This window comes from Lagenorhynchus albirostris, chromosome 1 (assembly GCF_949774975.1).
Source record: "Lagenorhynchus albirostris chromosome 1, mLagAlb1.1, whole genome shotgun sequence".
NCBI lineage: Eukaryota > Metazoa > Chordata > Mammalia > Artiodactyla > Delphinidae > Lagenorhynchus > Lagenorhynchus albirostris.
In genome coordinates, this window is record NC_083095.1 from 137944827 (window position 1) to 137958418 (window position 13592).

General features: G+C 55.4%; 6 non-coding genes across 6 annotated transcripts; all 6 read left to right on the forward strand.

Moving 5' to 3' along the window:
- The first annotated feature begins 596 nt into the window (after positions 1-596).
- On the forward strand, positions 597-689 carry LOC132505088 (small nucleolar RNA SNORD116). Its single transcript, XR_009535238.1, has one exon. It is a non-coding gene; the product is annotated as a small nucleolar RNA SNORD116 (small nucleolar RNA).
- Positions 690-2639: 1950 nt separating this feature from the next.
- On the forward strand, positions 2640-2731 carry LOC132505726 (small nucleolar RNA SNORD116). The gene has a single exon (XR_009535506.1). It is a non-coding gene; the product is annotated as a small nucleolar RNA SNORD116 (small nucleolar RNA).
- Positions 2732-5526: 2795 nt separating this feature from the next.
- Positions 5527-5619, forward strand: LOC132505092 (small nucleolar RNA SNORD116). Its single transcript, XR_009535239.1, has one exon. It is a non-coding gene; the product is annotated as a small nucleolar RNA SNORD116 (small nucleolar RNA).
- A 1937-nt stretch (positions 5620-7556) lies between these two features.
- Positions 7557-7649, forward strand: LOC132505103 (small nucleolar RNA SNORD116). The gene has a single exon (XR_009535240.1). It is a non-coding gene; the product is annotated as a small nucleolar RNA SNORD116 (small nucleolar RNA).
- Positions 7650-9599: 1950 nt separating this feature from the next.
- On the forward strand, positions 9600-9691 carry LOC132505738 (small nucleolar RNA SNORD116). Its single transcript, XR_009535512.1, has one exon. It is a non-coding gene; the product is annotated as a small nucleolar RNA SNORD116 (small nucleolar RNA).
- Positions 9692-12486: 2795 nt separating this feature from the next.
- On the forward strand, positions 12487-12579 carry LOC132505108 (small nucleolar RNA SNORD116). Its single transcript, XR_009535241.1, has one exon. It is a non-coding gene; the product is annotated as a small nucleolar RNA SNORD116 (small nucleolar RNA).
- The last annotated feature ends 1013 nt before the right edge of the window (positions 12580-13592 follow it).

The following is a 13592-nucleotide window of genomic DNA, read 5'->3' on the forward strand; positions in this document are numbered from 1 at the left end:
GTGCGCAGTTACGGTCACACACGTGCTCACGCGTGAACACACACGTAGACCCTCTCACATACCGGCCAACGTACGTGCCTAACTTTCTGCAGTCGTGCTGTCAGACAAACATTGAGTCCTCAGTAAGGGTAGAGGTCCTTGGGAAGCAGGGTCTGGGCTCACGCTGCGGTAAACATTCGCATGAATCACGTTCTCTGAGGACCCCGGTCCAATTCTGAAGCCTGCGTGATTTATGTCCACTTCTCAGGTGCAGTTGCTGGGCAGCGGTTGCCGTCAGGAAAGGCAAGAAGACTTTCGCGTTGTGTGATGACTGGAGGTGCTCAGGAGAACTGGAAAAGTGAGGTGGGGGCAGGTTGGTAAGCATGGTCCCGGATGACTCAGGAAGGTAGGCGTTCACCCACCCTAAGATGTGCCACTGGATATTAGGTTTTCCTCAGACGGGCCCAGTGGCTTCAAGAGTAGATTGACTGTTGCTCTTGCAGAGTGGCCTGAGGGCTGTGGATTCCCCAGGGTTTTGGAGTACTACGAGGTCATGTCTCCTCTGCAGACCCGCATGGCATGACTGGTTGTGTTCTGCTGCGTCCCAGCACGTGCTTGGATCGATGATGACACCCTTGTATGCATTCCTTGGAAAATCTGAACAAAATGAGTGAGAACCCTCTACCGTCTCCTCATCGAGTCTGAGGTCCAGCACGTTTCCTCTCTCGGGCGTACGGACAGTGAGGAGCGAGGTTGGTAACCTGCGTAGATTTGTGATCCCATTGCCGGAGGAATGACGCCCAAAGGGTGTCTTGCAGGACGTAGAGAAGATAGACATGCTGAGGCGTCTGTGCCGCTCTCCTTGAAGATAGGTGAGTTATGCGAACATGCCCTTTGGCCACTTTGTTCCCTTGTTTGGGAATGTGCAAAGCGAAAAGTTTTTCTCCCACAGGGCATGATGCGTCCGGCCCGTGAGGCACGCAGGACTTTCGAAGAGCCAGAGATTTACCTGGAGCGGTGTGTTGGTGGAACAGCGACGCGGGCACTGTTGCGATGCCGGGTGCGCTGCCGCAGACAGGCACTGTGCCCTTTGAAGCTTCCAGGTCCCCTTGGGTGGCAGGTCCCCTTGGGTGGCAGAGGTCTTCCGTTGGCAATCTGTCTGTGGTTCGCGGGGACAGTGCCTTTGATCTCTGTGAGGTTCTCGGTAGTGTCGCTGTGGCAGTGGAGAAGTGCTAGGATCCGTGGGGTAGGGTCAGTGTCATCAAAGCGGACATGCTTGCGGTCTGTAATCCCTGGTGTACAGTGTCCCCCTGTTTGCATGATGTCTGTGGCTTCCACTAGGGTCGAGTTGCCCAGTGGGCAGGAGGAGGGCACTGAGGAAGAATCTGTCCAGGGTTTGTGCGTTTCCTCGGGGTTCAGGGCAGCCAACACTGCTGCGTGGGTGCTGGCAAAACATGGCAGGGATGGTAGCCTAGCTTCGACTGTGGGGTCCGAACCGTGGTCATGGTTGCTGAAGCCCACCATTTCCTGTGGTGGGCAATCCCATGGTCTCACGGAAAGTGATTTCGCCTAGTTGGCGAGAATTGGCATATAGGCCGAATTTCGTTAGTCCCTTGAGTGGTGCCGGCCCTCATCTTGCCAGTAGCGTGCTGCAGGTCAGGGTCGGCCTGACCAGCGGAGGTTCTCTTGCCTCCGGGAGTGCTGGAAGTGGCCCCAAGTGCACATCAGATGTGCTACTAGCTGGGAGCATCTCCGGGTCCACGTATATGTCATACCCACGGCCGGGAGGCAAGTCTGGTTAGGTCTTTGTGCTTTGGTCAGAAGGCTTGGCTGTGGGAGAGCAGGAATCCATGGCCTATTTCAAAAGCTCCTGGGTTTCAGAATTCGCCTTCCCCCTCTTGAAGCTTGAAGGGGTCTTTCTCCGTTCAGGGAGTGCGGTGTCCAAAGCCAGTGTGCTCTGTTCAACTGTGGCTTTTACGGTTCGTTGTCTCTGTAGAGGGCCTCAGGGACACACGGACACCAAGATGCAGATTCAGAGGAACACAAAGAAGCCCAGAAGTGCGTCCTCGTGAGCAGTTACAGTCACACACATGCACACGCTTGAACACACACATAGACCCTCTCATATACCGGCCAACGTACGTGCCTAACTTTCTGCAGTCGTGCTGTCATACAAACATTGAGTTCTCGGTAAGGGTAGAGGTCCTTGGGAAGCAGGGTCCAGGCTCAGGCCCAGATAATCATTCACATGTATCACGTTCTCTGTTGTCCCTGGTCCAATTCTGAAGCCTGCGTGATTTATGTCCACTTCTGAGGTGCAGTTGCTGGGCAAGGGTGGCCGTATGGAAAGGCAAGAAAACTTTCGCGTTGTGTGATGACGGGAGGTGCTGAGAACTGGAAAAGTGAGGTGGGGGCAGGTTGCTAAGCATGGTCCCGGATGACTCAGGAAGGTAGGCGTTCACCCACCCTAAGATATGCCACTGGATATTAGATTTTCCTCAGACGGGCCCAGTGGCTTCAAGAGTAGATTGACTGTTGCTCTTGCAGAGTGGCCTGAGGGCTGTGGATTTCCCAGGGTTTTGGAGTACTACGAGGTTATGGCTCCTGTGCAGACTTGCATGGCATTCCCGGTTGTGTTCTGCATCGTCTCAGCAGTGCTTGGATCGATGATGACACCCTTGTATGCATTCCTTTGAAAATCTGAACAAAATGAGTGAGACACTCTACCTTCTCCTCATCGAATCTGAGGTCCACAACATTTCCTCTCTCAGGCGTATGGGACAGTGAGGAGAGAAGTAGGTAACCTGTGTAGAGTTGTGATCCCATTGCCAGAGGAATGACCGCCAAAGGGTGTCTTGCAGGATGTAGAGAACATAGACATGCTGAGGGCCAGCGTCCCCTGTTGACATGCATGCAAACACCACTCAGGGCTCCAGACTTGGAGGGGCTCCTGTCTGAGGGTCGACTGTGGCTGCCACTAAGCTGGGTCGTGTGTGAATATCAGGTCACTGCTGAAAGACCGTTGAGGGAATGTGAGGGGGCAGGCTCTCCTGCTGGTCTTCAGAGGCGGAGTGTGTGGTGGTGTAGGCCCAGTGAGCTTGCAGCTTGGAAAGGTGTGCTTTGGCCGGGATCACGCTTTGTGCATGAGGCTTTGGGGTTTAGCTCTGGAAGCCAAAATGAGCAAGCTTCCCTGGTTGGGGCCTGGAGCATCAGGTCAGGCCTGTGGCCCTCTCTGTCGTTTGGTTTGGCTCTTTGAAGTTCTTGAGTGCCCGGTGTGGCTGGAGTAGTGAGTGGGTGTGGACTGGGGTTGGGCTTTGGCGGAAGGGCTGATGGATTAGGCCTAGGTAGGGCCCATGTCAGCTCCTGTATTGCAGCTCCTGGCACAGGTGTTGGCACAAAGTGGGCCATCGTGGAGTGGGGTTAGCACCGAGTGGTGCATTTAAGCCTGCGTGGTGGCTGTTTCGTGGAGAGGAAGGTAAGGCATCATGAGGACATGTCCTGTGTTATGTCGTGGGATGGGCTGTCATTATTGGGGTGCAGGCGCTGGCCACGGCTTCCCAAGGATGTGTCCTGTCCGTGGTGGGTTGGCATCAGCTGCCTATGAAGGGGATGGGTTTGGCAGTTCAAGAGGATGGGGTGAGGTAGGTAACCTGCGGAGAGTTGTGATCCCATTGCTGGAGGAATGACGCCCAAAGGGTGTCTTGCAGGACATAGAGAAGATAGACATGCTGAGGCGTCTGTGCCGCTCTCCTTGAGGATAGGTGAGTTATGCGAATATGCCCTTTGGCCACATTGTTCCCTTGTTTGTGAATATGCAAAGCGAAAAGTTTTTCTCCCACAGGGCATGATGCGTCCGGCCCGGGAGGCACGCAGGACTTTCGAAGAGCCAGAGATTTACCTGGAGCGGTGTGTTGGCGGAACAGCGACGCGGGCACTGTTGCGATGCCGGGTGCGCTGCCGCAGACAGGCACTGTGCCCTTTGAAGCTTCCAGGTCCCCTTGGGTGGCAGAGGTCTTCCGTTGGCAATCTGTCTGTGGTTCTCGGGGACAGTGCCTTTGATCTGTGTGAGGTTCTCTGTAGTGTCGCTGTGGCAGTGGAGAAGTGCCAGGATCCGTGGGGTAGGGTCAGTGTCATCAAAGCAGACATGCTTGCGGTCTGTCATCCCTGGTGTACAGGGTCCCCCTCTTTGCATGATGTCTGTGGCTTCCAATAGGTTCGAGTTGCCCCGTGGGCAGGAGGAGGGCATGGAGGACGGCACGGAGGACGAGGCTGGCAAGGATTTGTGCGTTTCCTCGGGGTTCAGGGCAGCCAAAACTGCTGGCTGGGTGCTGGCGAAACATGGCAGGGATGGTAGCCTAGTTTCGGCTGTGGGGTCTGAACTTGGGTCATGGTTGCTGAAGCCCACCACTTCTTGTGGTGGGCATTCCTATGGGTCCACAGAGAGTGATTTGGCCTAGTTGGCGAGAATTGCCACATAGGCCGAATTTCGTTAGTCCCTTGAGTGGTGCCGGCCCGCATCTTGCCAGTAGCGTGCTGCAGGTCAGGGTCGTCCCGACCAGCGGAGGTTCTCTTGCCTCCAGGAGTGCTCAAAGAGGCCCAAAGTGCACATCAGATGTGCTACTAGCTGGCAGGGTCTCTGGGTCCACGTATATGTCATACCCACGGCCGGGAGGCAAGACTGGTTAGGTCTTTGTGCTTTGGTCAGAAGGCTTGGCTGTGGGAGAGCGGGAATCCGTGGCCTATTTCAAAAGCCCCTGGGTTTCAGAGTTTGCATTCGGCCTCTTGAAGCTTGAAGGGGTCTTTCTCCATTTAGGGAGGGCGGTGTCCAGTGCCAGTGCGCTGTGTATCAACTGTGGCTTTTATGGTTCGGTGTCCCTGTGGAGGACCTCAGGGACACACGGAGACCAAGATGCGGATTCAGAGGAACACAAAGAAGCCCAGAAGCGCGTCCTCGTGAGCAGTTACAGTCATATACACGCACAGGTGTGAACCCACACTAAGACCCTCTGACATACCGGCCAACGTACGTGCCTAAGTTTCTGCAGTCGTGTTGTCCGACAAACAAGAGTTCTCAGTAAGGGTAGAGGTCCTTGGGAAGCAGGGTCCGGGCTCAAGCCCAGGTAAACATTCGCATGAATCACGTTCTCAGAGGACCCGGGTCCAATTCTGAAGCCTGCGTGATTTATGTCCACTTCTCAGGTGCGGTTTCTGGGCAAGGGTGGCCGACAGTAAAGCAAGACGACTTTCGCCTTGTGTGATGACTGGAGGTGCTAAGGAGAACTGGAAAAGTGAGGTGGGGACAGGTTTCTAAGCGTGGTCCCGGATGACTCAGGAAGGTAGGCGTTCACTCAGCCTAAGATGTGCCATTGGATACTAGGTTTTCCTCAGACGGGCCCAGTGGCTTCAAGAGTAGTTTGACTGTTGCTCTTGCAGAGTGGCCTGAGGGCTGTGGATTCCCCAGGGTTTTGGAATATTATGAGGTCATGGATCCTCTGCAGACCCGCATGGCATGCCTGGTTGTGTTCTGCTGCGTCCCAGCACGTGCTTGGATCGATGATGACACCCTTGTATGCATTCCTTGGAAAATCTGAACAAAATGAGTGAGAACCCTCTACCGTCTCCTCATCGAGTCTGAGGTCCAGCACGTTTCCTCTCTCGGGCGTACGGACAGTGAGGAGCGAGGTTGGTAACCTGCGTAGATTTGTGATCCCATTGCCGGAGGAATGACGCCCAAAGGGTGTCTTGCAGGACGTAGAGAAGATAGACATGCTGAGGCGTCTGTGCCGCTCTCCTTGAAGATAGGTGAGTTATGCGAACATGCCCTTTGGCCACTTTGTTCCCTTGTTTGGGAATGTGCAAAGCGAAAAGTTTTTCTCCCACAGGGCATGATGCGTCTGGCCCGGGAGGCACGCAGGACTTTCGAAGAGCCAGAGATTTACCTGGAGCGGTGTGTTGGCGGAACAGCGACGCGGGCACTGTTGCGATGCCGGGTGCGCTGCCGCAGACAGGCACTGTGCCCTTTGAAGCTTCCAGGTCCCCTTGGGTGGCAGAGGTCTTCCGTTGGCAATCTGTCTGTGGTTCTCGAGGGCAGTGCCTTTGATCTCTGTGAGGTTCTCGGTAGTGTCGCTGTGGCAGTGGAGAAGTGCCAGGATCTGTGGGGTAGAGTCAGTGTCATCAAAGCGAACGTGCTTGCGATCTGTCATCGCAGGTGTACAGTGTCCCCCTGTTTGCACGATGTCTGTGGCTTCCAATAGGGTCGAGTTGCCCCGTGGGCAGGAGGAGGCCACGGAGGACGAGGCTGGCAAGGATTTGTGCGTTTCCTCAGGGTTCAGGGCCGCCAACCCTGCTGGGTGGGTGCTGGCGAAACGTGGCAGGGATGGTAGCCTAGTTTCGGCTGTGGGGTCTGAACTTGGGTCATGGTTGCTGAAGCCCATCATTTCCTGTGGTGGGCATTCCTGTGGGCCCACAGAAAGTGATGTGGCCTAGTTGGCGAGAATAGGCACATAGGCCAAATTTCGTTACCCCTCGAGTGGTGCCGGGCTGCATGTTGCCTGTAGCCTGCCGCAGGTGAGGGTCGGCCCGACCAGCGGAGGTTGTCTTGCCTCCGGGAGTGCTGGAAGTGGCCCCAAGCGCACATCAGATGTGCTAGTAGCTGGCAGGTTCTCCGGGTCCACGTATATGTCACACCCACGGCCGGGAGGCAAGTCTGGTTAGCTCATTGTGCTTTGGTCAGAAGTCTTGGTTGTGGGAGAGCGGGAATCCGTGGCCTCTTTCAACAGCCTCCGCGTTTCAGAGTTCGCATTCGGCCTCTTGAAGCTTGAAGGGGGTCTTTCTCCATTCGGGGGGGCGGTTTCCAAAGGCAGTGTGCTGTGTATTAACTGTGGTTTTTACGATTCGGTGTCTGTGCAGAGGGCCTCAGGGACCCAAGGAGACCAAGATGCAGATTCAGAGGAACACAAAGAAGCCCAGAAGCGCGTCCTCGTGCGCAGTTACGGTCACACACGTGCTCACGCGTGAACACACACGTAGACCCTCTCACATACCGGCCAACGTACGTGCCTAACTTTCTGCAGTCGTGCTGTCAGACAAACATTGAGTCCTCAGTAAGGGTAGAGGTCCTTGGGAAGCAGGGTCTGGGCTCACGCTGCGGTAAACATTCGCATGAATCACGTTCTCTGAGGACCCCGGTCCAATTCTGAAGCCTGCGTGATTTATGTCCACTTCTCAGGTGCAGTTGCTGGGCAGCGGTTGCCGTCAGGAAAGGCAAGAAGACTTTCGCGTTGTGTGATGACTGGAGGTGCTCAGGAGAACTGGAAAAGTGAGGTGGGGGCAGGTTGGTAAGCATGGTCCCGGATGACTCAGGAAGGTAGGCGTTCACCCACCCTAAGATGTGCCACTGGATATTAGGTTTTCCTCAGACGGGCCCAGTGGCTTCAAGAGTAGATTGACTGTTGCTCTTGCAGAGTGGCCTGAGGGCTGTGGATTCCCCAGGGTTTTGGAGTACTACGAGGTCATGTCTCCTCTGCAGACCCGCATGGCATGACTGGTTGTGTTCTGCTGCGTCCCAGCACGTGCTTGGATCGATGATGACACCCTTGTATGCATTCCTTGGAAAATCTGAACAAAATGAGTGAGAACCCTCTACCGTCTCCTCATCGAGTCTGAGGTCCAGCACGTTTCCTCTCTCGGGCGTACGGACAGTGAGGAGCGAGGTTGGTAACCTGCGTAGATTTGTGATCCCATTGCCGGAGGAATGACGCCCAAAGGGTGTCTTGCAGGACGTAGAGAAGATAGACATGCTGAGGCGTCTGTGCCGCTCTCCTTGAAGATAGGTGAGTTATGCGAACATGCCCTTTGGCCACTTTGTTCCCTTGTTTGGGAATGTGCAAAGCGAAAAGTTTTTCTCCCACAGGGCATGATGCGTCCGGCCCGTGAGGCACGCAGGACTTTCGAAGAGCCAGAGATTTACCTGGGGCGGTGTGTTGGTGGAACAGCGACGCGGGCACTGTTGCGATGCCGGGTGCGCTGCCGCAGACAGGCACTGTGCCCTTTGAAGCTTCCAGGTCCCCTTGGGTGGCAGGTCCCCTTGGGTGGCAGAGGTCTTCCGTTGGCAATCTGTCTGTGGTTCGCGGGGACAGTGCCTTTGATCTCTGTGAGGTTCTCGGTAGTGTCGCTGTGGCAGTGGAGAAGTGCTAGGATCCGTGGGGTAGGGTCAGTGTCATCAAAGCGGACATGCTTGCGGTCTGTAATCCCTGGTGTACAGTGTCCCCCTGTTTGCATGATGTCTGTGGCTTCCACTAGGGTCGAGTTGCCCAGTGGGCAGGAGGAGGGCACTGAGGAAGAATCTGTCCAGGGTTTGTGCGTTTCCTCGGGGTTCAGGGCAGCCAACACTGCTGCGTGGGTGCTGGCAAAACATGGCAGGGATGGTAGCCTAGCTTCGACTGTGGGGTCCGAACCGTGGTCATGGTTGCTGAAGCCCACCATTTCCTGTGGTGGGCAATCCCATGGTCTCACGGAAAGTGATTTCGCCTAGTTGGCGAGAATTGGCATATAGGCCGAATTTCGTTAGTCCCTTGAGTGGTGCCGGCCCTCATCTTGCCAGTAGCGTGCTGCAGGTCAGGGTCGGCCTGACCAGCGGAGGTTCTCTTGCCTCCGGGAGTGCTGGAAGTGGCCCCAAGTGCACATCAGATGTGCTACTAGCTGGGAGCATCTCCGGGTCCACGTATATGTCATACCCACGGCCGGGAGGCAAGTCTGGTTAGGTCTTTGTGCTTTGGTCAGAAGGCTTGGCTGTGGGAGAGCAGGAATCCATGGCCTATTTCAAAAGCTCCTGGGTTTCAGAATTCGCCTTCCCCCTCTTGAAGCTTGAAGGGGTCTTTCTCCGTTCAGGGAGTGCGGTGTCCAAAGCCAGTGTGCTCTGTTCAACTGTGGCTTTTACGGTTCGTTGTCTCTGTAGAGGGCCTCAGGGACACACGGACACCAAGATGCAGATTCAGAGGAACACAAAGAAGCCCAGAAGTGCGTCCTCGTGAGCAGTTACAGTCACACACATGCACACGCTTGAACACACACATAGACCCTCTCATATACCGGCCAACGTACGTGCCTAACTTTCTGCAGTCGTGCTGTCATACAAACATTGAGTTCTCGGTAAGGGTAGAGGTCCTTGGGAAGCAGGGTCCAGGCTCAGGCCCAGATAATCATTCACATGTATCACGTTCTCTGTTGTCCCTGGTCCAATTCTGAAGCCTGCGTGATTTATGTCCACTTCTGAGGTGCAGTTGCTGGGCAAGGGTGGCCGTATGGAAAGGCAAGAAAACTTTCGCGTTGTGTGATGACGGGAGGTGCTGAGAACTGGAAAAGTGAGGTGGGGGCAGGTTGCTAAGCATGGTCCCGGATGACTCAGGAAGGTAGGCGTTCACCCACCCTAAGATATGCCACTGGATATTAGATTTTCCTCAGACGGGCCCAGTGGCTTCAAGAGTAGATTGACTGTTGCTCTTGCAGAGTGGCCTGAGGGCTGTGGATTTCCCAGGGTTTTGGAGTACTACGAGGTTATGGCTCCTGTGCAGACTTGCATGGCATTCCCGGTTGTGTTCTGCATCGTCTCAGCAGTGCTTGGATCGATGATGACACCCTTGTATGCATTCCTTTGAAAATCTGAACAAAATGAGTGAGACACTCTACCTTCTCCTCATCGAATCTGAGGTCCACAACATTTCCTCTCTCAGGCGTATGGGACAGTGAGGAGAGAAGTAGGTAACCTGTGTAGAGTTGTGATCCCATTGCCAGAGGAATGACCGCCAAAGGGTGTCTTGCAGGATGTAGAGAACATAGACATGCTGAGGGCCAGCGTCCCCTGTTGACATGCATGCAAACACCACTCAGGGCTCCAGACTTGGAGGGGCTCCTGTCTGAGGGTCGACTGTGGCTGCCACTAAGCTGGGTCGTGTGTGAATATCAGGTCACTGCTGAAAGACCGTTGAGGGAATGTGAGGGGGCAGGCTCTCCTGCTGGTCTTCAGAGGCGGAGTGTGTGGTGGTGTAGGCCCAGTGAGCTTGCAGCTTGGAAAGGTGTGCTTTGGCCGGGATCACGCTTTGTGCATGAGGCTTTGGGGTTTAGCTCTGGAAGCCAAAATGAGCAAGCTTCCCTGGTTGGGGCCTGGAGCATCAGGTCAGGCCTGTGGCCCTCTCTGTCGTTTGGTTTGGCTCTTTGAAGTTCTTGAGTGCCCGGTGTGGCTGGAGTAGTGAGTGGGTGTGGACTGGGGTTGGGCTTTGGCGGAAGGGCTGATGGATTAGGCCTAGGTAGGGCCCATGTCAGCTCCTGTATTGCAGCTCCTGGCACAGGTGTTGGCACAAAGTGGGCCATCGTGGAGTGGGGTTAGCACCGAGTGGTGCATTTAAGCCTGCGTGGTGGCTGTTTCGTGGAGAGGAAGGTAAGGCATCATGAGGACATGTCCTGTGTTATGTCGTGGGATGGGCTGTCATTATTGGGGTGCAGGCGCTGGCCACGGCTTCCCAAGGATGTGTCCTGTCCGTGGTGGGTTGGCATCAGCTGCCTATGAAGAGGATGGGTTTGGCAGTTCAAGAGGATGGGGTGAGGTAGGTAACCTGCGGAGAGTTGTGATCCCATTGCTGGAGGAATGACGCCCAAAGGGTGTCTTGCAGGACATAGAGAAGATAGACATGCTGAGGCGTCTGTGCCGCTCTCCTTGAGGATAGGTGAGTTATGCGAATATGCCCTTTGGCCACATTGTTCCCTTGTTTGTGAATATGCAAAGCGAAAAGTTTTTCTCCCACAGGGCATGATGCGTCCGGCCCGGGAGGCACGCAGGACTTTCGAAGAGCCAGAGATTTACCTGGAGCGGTGTGTTGGCGGAACAGCGACGCGGGCACTGTTGCGATGCCGGGTGCGCTGCCGCAGACAGGCACTGTGCCCTTTGAAGCTTCCAGGTCCCCTTGGGTGGCAGAGGTCTTCCGTTGGCAATCTGTCTGTGGTTCTCGGGGACAGTGCCTTTGATCTGTGTGAGGTTCTCTGTAGTGTCGCTGTGGCAGTGGAGAAGTGCCAGGATCCGTGGGGTAGGGTCAGTGTCATCAAAGCAGACATGCTTGCGGTCTGTCATCCCTGGTGTACAGGGTCCCCCTCTTTGCATGATGTCTGTGGCTTCCAATAGGTTCGAGTTGCCCCGTGGGCAGGAGGAGGGCATGGAGGACGGCACGGAGGACGAGGCTGGCAAGGATTTGTGCGTTTCCTCGGGGTTCAGGGCAGCCAAAACTGCTGGCTGGGTGCTGGCGAAACATGGCAGGGATGGTAGCCTAGTTTCGGCTGTGGGGTCTGAACTTGGGTCATGGTTGCTGAAGCCCACCACTTCTTGTGGTGGGCATTCCTATGGGTCCACAGAGAGTGATTTGGCCTAGTTGGCGAGAATTGCCACATAGGCCGAATTTCGTTAGTCCCTTGAGTGGTGCCGGCCCGCATCTTGCCAGTAGCGTGCTGCAGGTCAGGGTCGTCCCGACCAGCGGAGGTTCTCTTGCCTCCAGGAGTGCTCAAAGAGGCCCAAAGTGCACATCAGATGTGCTACTAGCTGGCAGGGTCTCTGGGTCCACGTATATGTCATACCCACGGCCGGGAGGCAAGACTGGTTAGGTCTTTGTGCTTTGGTCAGAAGGCTTGGCTGTGGGAGAGCGGGAATCCGTGGCCTATTTCAAAAGCCCCTGGGTTTCAGAGTTTGCATTCGGCCTCTTGAAGCTTGAAGGGGTCTTTCTCCATTTAGGGAGGGCGGTGTCCAGTGCCAGTGCGCTGCGTATCAACTGTGGCTTTTACGGTTCGGTGTCCCTGTGGAGGACCTCAGGGACACACGGAGACCAAGATGCGGATTCAGAGGAACACAAAGAAGCCAAGAAGCGCGTCCTCGTGAGCAGTTACAGTCATATACACGCACAGGTGTGAACACACACATAGACCCTCTGACATACCGGCCAACGTACGTGCCTAAGTTTCTGCAGTCGTGTTGTCCGACAAACAAGAGTTCTCAGTAAGGGTAGAGGTCCTTGGGAAGCAGGGTCCGGGCTCAAGCCCAGGTAAACATTCGCATGAATCACGTTCTCAGAGGACCCGGGTCCAATTCTGAAGCCTGCGTGATTTATGTCCACTTCTCAGGTGCGGTTTCTGGGCAAGGGTGGCCGACAGTAAAGCAAGACGACTTTCGCCTTGTGTGATGACTGGAGGTGCTAAGGAGAACTGGAAAAGTGAGGTGGGGACAGGTTTCTAAGCGTGGTCCCGGATGACTCAGGAAGGTAGGCGTTCACTCAGCCTAAGATGTGCCATTGGATACTAGGTTTTCCTCAGACGGGCCCAGTGGCTTCAAGAGTAGTTTGACTGTTGCTCTTGCAGAGTGGCCTGAGGGCTGTGGATTCCCCAGGGTTTTGGAATATTATGAGGTCATGGATCCTCTGCAGACCCGCATGGCATGCCTGGTTGTGTTCTGCTGCGTCCCAGCACGTGCTTGGATCGATGATGACACCCTTGTATGCATTCCTTGGAAAATCTGAACAAAATGAGTGAGAACCCTCTACCGTCTCCTCATCGAGTCTGAGGTCCAGCACGTTTCCTCTCTCGGGCGTACGGACAGTGAGGAGCGAGGTTGGTAACCTGCGTAGATTTGTGATCCCATTGCCGGAGGAATGACGCCCAAAGGGTGTCTTGCAGGACGTAGAGAAGATAGACATGCTGAGGCGTCTGTGCCGCTCTCCTTGAAGATAGGTGAGTTATGCGAACATGCCCTTTGGCCACTTTGTTCCCTTGTTTGGGAATGTGCAAAGCGAAAAGTTTTTCTCCCACAGGGCATGATGCGTCTGGCCCGGGAGGCACGCAGGACTTTCGAAGAGCCAGAGATTTACCTGGAGCGGTGTGTTGGCGGAACAGCGACGCGGGCACTGTTGCGATGCCGGGTGCGCTGCCGCAGACAGGCACTGTGCCCTTTGAAGCTTCCAGGTCCCCTTGGGTGGCAGAGGTCTTCCGTTGGCAATCTGTCTGTGGTTCTCGAGGGCAGTGCCTTTGATCTCTGTGAGGTTCTCGGTAGTGTCGCTGTGGCAGTGGAGAAGTGCCAGGATCTGTGGGGTAGAGTCAGTGTCATCAAAGCGAACGTGCTTGCGATCTGTCATCGCAGGTGTACAGTGTCCCCCTGTTTGCACGATGTCTGTGGCTTCCAATAGGGTCGAGTTGCCCCGTGGGCAGGAGGAGGCCACGGAGGACGAGGCTGGCAAGGATTTGTGCGTTTCCTCAGGGTTCAGGGCCGCCAACCCTGCTGGGTGGGTGCTGGCGAAACGTGGCAGGGATGGTAGCCTAGTTTCGGCTGTGGGGTCTGAACTTGGGTCATGGCTGCTGAAGCCCATCATTTCCTGTGGTGGGCATTCCTGTGGGCCCACAGAAAGTGATGTGGCCTAGTTGGCGAGAATAGGCACATAGGCCAAATTTCGTTACCCCTCGAGTGGTGCCGGGCTGCATGTTGCCTGTAGCCTGCCGCAGGTGAGGGTCGGCCCGACCAGCGGAGGTTGTCTTGCCTCCGGGAGTGCTGGAAGTGGCCCCAAGCGCACATCAGATGTGCTAGTAGC